Below are 10029 nucleotides of genomic sequence, written 5' to 3'. Positions count from 1 at the left end.
GGGGGGAGGCTGGGAAGGGATGTGAAGGATAAACAAAGGAGGAGGCTGCAATGCTTGGAAAGAAATGTGTGCATTATCCTGCCCATGTAATTGTAACCCCTCTGTACAGTATGTTCACAAATAAAATAAAATAAATTAAAAAAAATAAAAGATGACTCTGTGATTCTTGCCTGAACTAGGAGTCATGTGGTGAACATCAGCAAGGGTGGAGGGAAGAAAGGAAAGTGTCAGGCTGCCATGACTACAGCAATGCAAATTACGGGTTTGTCCTTAGTTAAACTGACTTTGAGGCATTTGAGTTGCCATGATCTGAAAGCAAGTGGGAGGTTCAAGATAAAAACCAAAGTAATATAGGCAGGCACTGGTGACTTATGCCTATAATCCTAGTGACTGAGGAGACTGAGACCTGAGGATCTTAGTCTGGTCAGAAAAGTCTGAAGATTCTTATCTTGAGTAGAGCTGTGGCTCAAGTGTTAGAACACAAGTCTTGAGTGAAAAAGCTAAGAAACAGTGCCCAGGTCCTGGGTTCAAGCCTTACTAACAACACACACACACACACACACACACACACACACACACACACACATGTTAAGGCATTAAGGCATATATTTGACATATTTGAGCATATAGTTAACGTTGGAAATCATGATTAGGGCTAGATTTCCTAGAGTCAAGATAAAGAAGAAGGAATGAACATCTAGGATTGAGCGTGAATGTTCTCAGGCTTCTCACTCCAGTCCTCTGTACCTTGGACAGACCTCTACCTACAATACACCACACATTCTTTTGCTAGGCCTGGCAGCCAAAATTCCATGCCTGGTTCTCTCACGATCTTCTCTGGACTAGACTCTGGAGTGTGGTACAAGGGAAATTCCAACCTTTCTACCACAATAACTAAGAAAGCTATGTCCCAGCACTAGTTCCTGAGAAAGTCTGTTTTTAATTTTAGGAAGAGAAGCTCTGTTGATTCCACTTTTGCTACCTGGCCATGTCCTTTTCTCTACATATTACAAGATAATTTCCTCAGTAGCACAGTAATGAGTGCAGAGATCCAAATTTTCTGTAGACCAAGGGAATTATCAGTCCAGATTAATAATGGATAGCTTGTAAATATGAAATAATAAATGTATCACTGGCAGAAAATAACACCCTAAGCACCTTGAGGGAAACACATTTTGAGTCATGCACTTTGGAATCTTAGAGCTGTGTATGACAGATCACAAACAGTAACTTTGTGGAACAATCTATTTATTGTTCCTACAAACCATAGGACAAATATATTGAGACCTGAGGAAAACTGTACAAAGACATACAGAGGGGTATTTGAACTACTTCCTGAGAACATCCGATGCTAACAACACAGCCTAAAATGCTTAATGAACTCTCTTTAGTTTGAGTCAAAATGAAATTACACTTGTTCAGGTGAATTGTGCCCTCAAATACCTAGCAAAACACCTCTGCTGTTTATCACAGACCTACCTCCACATTGTTTGCCTCATACAGGGCCACCAGGGGCACTGGGCCAATCCAGAGTTTAAGCAGAGGCTCATTTCGGTATTCCTCTGTGTACTCCATAATCTGCTGGAAAAAAGCTAAAAAAGAAGTATTGTATTTTTAATTCAATCCAGACATTTTACATAGTGCTGTGCAAATATTCATTATTTCTCTTTTGTATATGTTTTTAATTGTAAAGATACTGTACAGAGGGGTTACAGTTCCATGAATGGGGTAATGAGTACATTTCCTATTAAGCATTGTTACTTCCTCCTTTGTTTTTCCCCTACCATCCCTTCCCTCCCCATCTTCCAGACTCCTCCTTCCCCGCCCCCCACCACCACCAAAGTTGTAAAGATCGTCTTGTACAGCTCATTGTTACAATGGGTCAACCTGTATCCTTATTTCAGCATTTTGTTATTTTTTCTTCCCCTCCCCAAATTAGAAAAATGTATATCCCAGATGCAGGGCACCGGAATCAAGTGAAAACATAGGTTATACCATGGGGGAAATTTTTAAAGGAAATTTTTAAAAATCACACAGTACATTGTAAATACGTTAAAAACAATATTTCTATAAATATAGTAACTATGGGAATTATCACCGTTAAAGCAAGCTCCAGTGAGGATCGATTTAAACTCCTTGCACTACTTTTTTTTAATTCTTCTGTACTTCTAAAAAACTATTTCAAAATATGTATTACCACAGATATAAATGTAAAACAATGATGTCAGCTATATAGAATAATTATTCTTAGGTTCTGATGTGCCAAAATCTGCAGTCAAAAAAAATGACTGCCCAAGTCTGGGATGGTGGTACATGCTTATAATCCCAGTTACATAGAAGGTACAAGTAAGAGGATCATAGACTGAGGTTAGAACCTGGGAGGAAGAGCATGTGAGATCCTATCTGAAAAATAAGCAAAAAAGCAAAAATATTAAAAATAAAGTAAGTATGGCTGAATGGTAGAGAGCTTTCCCAGCAACTGTACACATGAAGCCCTGAACTCAATCAACAGTACCAGAAAAAGCAAATAAGCAAAATGCATTACCTTGTGCCACCAAGTTAGTATACAGTGGAACTTGGCATTGTACCAAAACTCTAGAACATAGTATCACTGCTTAGATAAAAAAAAAATGACAAAATTATTGTGAAAGCACCTGGATAAAATATTATCAGGATATCAACACATCCTACTTCATGTGGTCTGCCTTGATCTGGTCTGACAAAGGTCAGAGCAGTCTAAATGTTGTTTAAAGCTATCGGGGCCAACAGCTGGGAGTAGCTGGGGAAGGAAAGTATTAATTCAAAAGTTTGGGGAATCAGAGTGCAAGTTCAAAGATCAACTGGAAGTCCTGTGCAAAATACTCAAGGTCCCATGACTAATGTCAGAATCCAGACATTACCCACTGAATGAAAGGTTTAGCCTTTTGTACTGAAGTAGCATTGCTTAGAGGATGGATAATATAGAGCTGGGAAGGTGGCTCAGTGGTAGAGTGCTTGCTTTGCATGCACGAGGCCTTGGGTTCGATTCCTCAGCACTACATAAGCAGAAAAAGCTGGAAGTGGCGCTGTAGTTCAAGCTGTAGAGCGCTAGCCTTAAGCTGAAGAGCTGAGGGACAGCACCCAGGCCCAGAGTTCAGGCCCCACACCCAACAAAAAAGAAGAGGAAGAGGAGGAGGAGGAGGAGGAGGAGGAGGAGAAGGGATAATATCTTACATATTTCTCCTATCCTCAACTTAGTTGAGCTCAGCACTCGGCATAAAGAAGGACCTCAGTGAATGCTTCATTGGCATTACAGGGCTTATTCTTGTCAAGTTCTACACAGTGATCTAAAAACTTTGTGTGAATTAATATGATTCTTTAAAAAAAAAGCTTTTGAAATAGAATTACCTTCTCTTTCTTTTCTTTTCTTTTTTTTTTTTGTGGGAGTGCTAGGGCATAAAGTCAGGGCCTGGGCACCATCCTGAGCTTTGCACTTCAAGACTAGCACTCTGCCACTTGAGGCAAGCTCCATTTCTGGCTTTTTGGTGGTTAGTTGGAGGTAAGAGCCTCACAGACTTTCCTGTCTGGGCTGGCTTTTAATTATGTTCCTTAGATCTCAGCCTCCTGAGTAGCTAGAATTACAGGCATAAGCCATCAGTGGCTGGCAAGAGTTACGTTTACAAGTGAGAAAAATAGCCTTAAACTTATGAGAGTTTTAAATATCTACTCAGGTAACTCAGCTATAAAGCTGGAAATCGAGCAGCAATTTTCTTGCTATCAAAATCCAATTTGCATTGCTGAAACAAAAAAAATCAAGTTGTGGAAGAGGACTCTGCGGTCATCACTTGGTAAGTCACAACAAGGAGAATTACCTTGAACAGTCCAATGAGCTCACAGCTTACCTTAATACTGATCCTCCTTATTAACTAAATGGTTTAATTTGTGGAATCCCGGAAAGAATTGTGTGACAAGACTTTCCCATTGTAAAGGCATGGATAGGAAAGAGATTCGCAGGTGTGAGCTATAATTCCCAAAGAAAACATCCTAATTCTCTAATTCTGTAGGTTTAAATCCTAAAAAATCAAAACACAGTATAGCTGGAAAACATATCTGGAAAAAAATTATATAAAAATTCCTTGAAGGACCTAAGAAAGTGCTCTGTGACTAGAGACTGTGACCAGGTTTGGATTTAAAACCTTTATTTCATACTGCTCATTAAAGACCTATAGATTATAATTAAAAACAAGGTCTTTAAAGTATTTACGTTTATTTTAAAAGGAATTTTCTTGAAAAAAAACATATAAGACCACAGAGGACCATTTCATAGGCCATCTTGCCCAATAAAATAATAACGTACACATGTTTGCAATCATAAATACTCAGGTATATTGACAAGAGTCCGGTGCCTCTAACAGCTATGGATGGAAACTCTATTCATAAAACTATATTCAAAAGGTAAAATATATACACATATGTCACTATTATTAGAGATTCTGTGCGTACTTCTTCCTAACCATAGACATAGGAAATACTATGGCAGAAAACTTAAGTGACATGATACAATGTATCAAAACCCACAATGATGGTCGCTGCATGTGCAGATAGCTGTCCAAAACGCTGAAAAAGGTGAGAATTTTATCTCTCCCAGATGCAAGTGTAAAAAGAGACACCTGTACATTCGTTGAGGATGCCTCAATGATTTTACACATACAGAAAGTCAGCAGCCACGCCACCTGAGGTCTGCCTGGCCGTGTGGGAGAAGCCTTGTCTATTTTCCAGAGTGGGAGACAGCAGAGCATGCGCTAGGTTTGAAGGCAAGGGCCTCTTTTCTCATGGCTTTGCAAACCAAGACTGGTAAAAATGACACGCTTTTAAGATCTGCGTAGCGCCAAATGGGAAAAGCAAAAGCAAAAGCAGGACCGGCATTTGCTGCATTCTGTGTGAGATCTAAAGAAAGAGATCACTGACGGAGAGGAGGGCCCCCGAGCATAATTGGAGAGTACCCAAGGGGAGCCCATAGACTGGGGTCGCCAGTTTCTAGCAGATGACAGATTCTGTCGTCATTGCATCCTGCAATCTCAAGTATTGAGATCCTCAAGTACTGAGATTCCAGGTCTAGGAAAAGCTAAACTGGGGAGTCCAGGCTCAGAATGTGGCACCCGGGGTGTGACACTTGGGAGGGGGTTCTGGTCCCGGATGGTCAAGTGTCCGGTGCGCTGCCTTCCGCTCCCTTAGATCCGTTACCTTTCCCGCTGGGTTTAAACATCAGCGCGTGTCCCACCAAGGGCAAGGGGCGGCCCACGGTTGGTATAAGCTTCATCCGCTGCCATTTCCGCGCGTAGCTCGCCACCATCTGCAGAAGGTGGAGCAGGACGGTGGCGCCGGCCAGGGAGAGGGCGCTGGCTGCTCCCCAGAGCAGCAGCTTCGACCCGAGGAAGCCCAGCCAGTGCCCAGTCATCTCCCCGGCAGCCTCCCTGTCTCTCTGGACTAGGACTGGCGGGGAGAGGGGTTGCAGATGGGGAGTCCTCCCGGGGCGGGGCGGGGCGCGCTGGGGCAGGGCTCTGGCTACGGCCCCCGAGCTCCAATTCCCAAGTTCAAGCGCACTGAAGGGGCGGGGGGGGGTAAGAGGGAGGGGTTTCGGGACTGGGGCGGGGACCCTGGAAAAACCAGGCCCCAGGCTCGTTCCCTCTTTCTTCCTGGGGCCAGGGTTGGGGGTGGGCGCAATCCCGCCGCCGCCCTCCGCCCCGACAGCGCTCTTGGGACCCGGAGCAAGCGTCAGGGCGCTGAGGGGTGGTTGGGGGGATCCGGCGGGGTGGGGGACCCGGTTTCCAACCCGAGAACGCTGGGGAGTTGGTGTCACTCGGAGCTGCAGGCGCCTGCGTCCTGCGCGCCGGCCTCGGGGAGGTGAAAGCGAAAGAAGGGAGCCTGTCTCGGGCCCGCGGGGGCCTTGGGGACCAAAGGAGGGCGCACCTAGGGTGGTTTGGGATGGAGAGGAGATTCGAACTGCAAATCACCGGCCTTCACGAGCTCTGAGGCCACTCCTTCCCACCCACCCATCCCCACCCCGCACCCTCTCAATGCGTGGACTGAGCTAGGACTGAGGGGCGCGTGGGGTCGGCAGCGAAGGGATGCTGGCTGTGGTAGCAGTCCTGTAAGGATGAAGATGGAAATTCAGCCTTTGGAGCGCTAACTTCCGCCTACTGAGCAAGCTCCAGGTGCAGGGAGGTGGCTGGCCCTGGGCTGCTTGCTGAGTGGCCAAGAGCAATGTCCTAGTTTTCACCTCAAGATCTTCAGCGATCACAGTAAGCAATTATTGTATAATGCCTGTGGGTGTGAGACTGTAAACCCTTCGGCAAATACACAGTGCAAGCAGATGTAGCTTGCTTGTCATTCTATTCACGATATCTTTGGATGAATACAGGGCTTTATAACTTTAATGAGATCCGATTTATTACTTTTCCTTTATGATAACTACTTTTTGTCCTGTTTAGAATATCTTTTTCCACGATAGAATAAAAAAATTTAAATCCCTATGTTAAGTTCTAGAAGTTAAAGACTTGTATCACCAATATTTGGACCTAAAAACTTAATCGATGTCTTTGTGTGAACATGTGCGCAAGGCAGGAAGGTATCCATTTTAAAAGTATGAATATCCAGTTCACCAATTTTATGAGAAGATTGCCCTTTAACCAATAATACCACTATGCCACTTGTAAGGGGTCATGTGATTACAGAGATGCTCATCATACCTTTAGAATGAGGTCTACCTCGTTGTATTGTCCTCATTTTTCAGCTCACTGATATTTTCGTGTGTCTACTATGCTATTAAACATAGCAATTAAGCTATCAATGTAGTCATTTTAGTGTTTAATTCTATAAATGCAAATGATTATTTGTCAGATTCAAGTTCTTTTTTAAAATTTGTGTTTTTTCTTCTATTTTCTTGAGCATACGACTCAAACTGTTTCATTGTTTGCAACAAATTGATAACGGTAATTTTTTAAACTTTTCACTAACATGTATTATTGATACATACTGATAGTATTTGCTGTAGCATACACTGACCAAACTCATTGTCCCTCAGTGTCCTTTATTCTGCTACCCTCTCCATTTTACAAACATTATTTTCAGTCTCTAATAATAACTATTGTACATTCAGGCAAAATGCATACTCCTATAATCTAAATTATTTTAGAGCAACAATTTTGTGTTGTTAATACCAATAGTAATAACACTTTATACAAGGTATTTAATATTTGATGAAATAAGAAATCATAATAATTATCAGATAAACATGTTACTGTGTGAAACAAAGGACTACTCAATTGGAGTATTCATAACTTACCTTCATGCATTTGTGTGAATATATATTTTGAATTCACTGAAGGAACTTTGCTATGTAGTTAGAAATAATTTAATGCTTTTGTATTAAAAATTGTAAAGTGAGGGCTGGGAAGGTGGCTCAGTGGTAGAGCGCTTGCCATGCATGCTTGAGGCCCTGGGTTCAATTCCTCAGCACCACATAAGCAAAAAGAAAGAAGCCGGAAGTGGCGCTGTGGCTCACGTGGTAGAGCGCTAGCCTTGAGCTGAAGAGCTGAGGGACAGTGCCCAGGCCCAGAGTTCAGGCCCCACGACCGGAACCCCCCCCCAAAAAAATTGTAAAGTGAGAGAGAGTTGCACAGATTACATATATTAAGAATGTAAAACCCAGCACCAATGGCTTATTCATGTAATCCTACTGCTCTGGAGGCTGAGATCTTAGAATCACAGTTCAAAGCCAGCCCAGGCAGGAAAGTCCATGAGACTCTTATCTCTAATTAATCACCAGAAAATGGGAAGTGGCACCTTGAGCTGAAGAGCTAAGGGATAGTGCGATAGTGACCAGGCCCAAAGTAAAGGAAAAGATGCTTTTACAATGCAATACATTTTGGGAAACTCTTTAAACACTTTTGTATTTTATTAAAATTAAAATTAAAAAGTCAAATATCGTGAAGAATCACCTGTAGTTATAAGAAAGCAATAATAAAAATTTATGTGATTTATGGTATTTAAAATGTACCTATCAATTGCTATAGGAAGTCCATTCCAGTTCAGAATAATATGAATGCAGACACTTGTATTCATTCAATTTATTCAGTTTATAAAATTCTTCAGTTTTCTATTATACTTTATATTTTTTGAAATTAATTTTAAATTATTTCACTCCCTCCAGTGGTTTGGGATAAAGAAGCAGCTATTTTAATAAATGTAGTCACTAACCCGTACTTGGAAATAGATCTCAAATCCAATTAAATTTGCCTTTTATCACAGAAATGGTAAGACAATACCCATTTATCAAAGTAGACTACAAGACAAACATTACCCTAAAAACTTTTTAAATTAAAAAGTAGCATTCTTGATTATTTGCTGACTTCTAAACTTCATTTAACCTATAAATAAGTTGTTTTGTTTTGTTTTTGTTTGTTTTGTCAGTTGTGAGGCCTGAACTCTGGGCCTGGGCGCTGTCCCTCAGCAATTCAGCTCAAGGCTAGAGCTCTACCACTTGAGCCACAGCATCACTTCTGGCTTTTTCTGCTTATGTGGTGCTGAGGAATCAAACCCAGGGTCTTGTGCATGCAAGGCAAGCATTCTACCACATATAAAAATAAATAAAATAAAAATAAATTTTATAAGAAGACCCCTTTTAGAATGAAGAAGAGCCCCAAATCCCCTGTAATCTCTAATAGTACTTTATCTTCTAATCACAATTTTGAAGGAGAAATTTCAAAACCGTGCCTGGTTCTATTTTTAATATGATTTTACTAATATTTAAATAATATGTTCTCATTTTTAACCCTTTCATATCAAGCAATGTACCATCAGATAGATTCAGTGTTTCTCTAAAAACAACAAAGTAATTTGTCGTGGACATGCGACCTAATTGTTCATTTACATAGACCATGTTCTGTCTTCTTTTAAGAAGTTTGAGATGAATGGGAGAGTCATTACATGGTACCAAGAAACTGATATAAAGCACCTAACCAGTTGTGAGTGAAGAGAGTGGACAGGTGTTATAGCAGATTTCCTGACAAGCCAGATAGAAACTCACCTGTGACCTTTGGCGCATGGATCCAGAGCACTCACTTATCTACAAGTTCTTCTGGCTGGACAATTGCTTGATTAAGACTAATGTGTTCTTTTAAAAGTTTTCATTGGTTGTGTTGTGGAGTAATTGAGCAAATGGACCTAATGCCCTAGTCTGCTTGATGTGGGGAACTAAGCATTACCACTATTCTCCAGAGCTAGGAAATGGAGTTCCCTAGACTGGTGATTCTCCTTATCTATTTCAGCACTGCAGATGGTGGGGTAAATAACGTAAGGACATACAATCTTTCATGAGAGCATGCAGGCCATTTCAACTTCGTCATTTCATGATAAAATATAACAACACTAATTCTAATCTCCTCATACTTTAAAACTTTCAAACATCCCTAAGCAAATAGACAATGATCTTCATTCTTTTCAGCCAGAAATATTTGTGAAAGTAGTTTATTAGACATTTAGATAATACATATTTCTATCTATAGCTATCAAGTTTTGTTTTGGAGTCAGGAAAATTAGATTAGGAAAAAAGGAATTAGACTGATTGAGATGTAAGAATATGTAAACAACTCTAAGGATTTAAACTGCTGTAAAGGTATCTCCTTAACTAATATTTCTCTTTACATTCTCCACTCCCCTTTCTATAGCAATGTCAGATGTGACTCATGCTCTAAAGAAAATAAAGCAGAGGGCTGGGAATGTGACTCAGTGGTAGAGTGCTTCCCAAGAATGTATGAAGCCCCAGGTTGAATTCCTTAGTGCCACATAAACAGAAACAGCCAGAGGTGGTGCTGTGATTCAAGTGGCAGAGTGCTAGCCTTGAGTAAAAAGAAGCTCAGGAACAGTGCCCAGCCCCTAAGTTCAAGCCCCAGGCTAAGAAGGCAAGAAAGCAAAGAAGGAAGGAAGGAAGGAAGGAAGGAAGGAAAGAAGGAAGGAAGGAAGGAAGGAAGGAAGGAAGGAAGGAAGGAA

At 41.3% G+C, this 10029-nt stretch overlaps 1 protein-coding gene across 1 annotated transcript in view; it reads right to left on the bottom strand.

Moving 5' to 3' along the window:
* The window catches only part of Fam149a (family with sequence similarity 149, member A), a 34446-nt gene that overhangs the window by 654 nt on the left and 23763 nt on the right, over positions 1-10029 (bottom strand). The window lies entirely within an intron of this gene.

The sequence above is a fragment of the Dipodomys ordii genome, unplaced genomic scaffold (genome assembly GCF_000151885.1).
Source record: "Dipodomys ordii isolate 6190 unplaced genomic scaffold, Dord_2.0 Scaffold4, whole genome shotgun sequence".
NCBI lineage: Eukaryota > Metazoa > Chordata > Mammalia > Rodentia > Heteromyidae > Dipodomys > Dipodomys ordii.
Note: the sequence above shows the minus strand (reverse complement) of the source record. Positions and strands in the feature narration are given on the sequence as shown.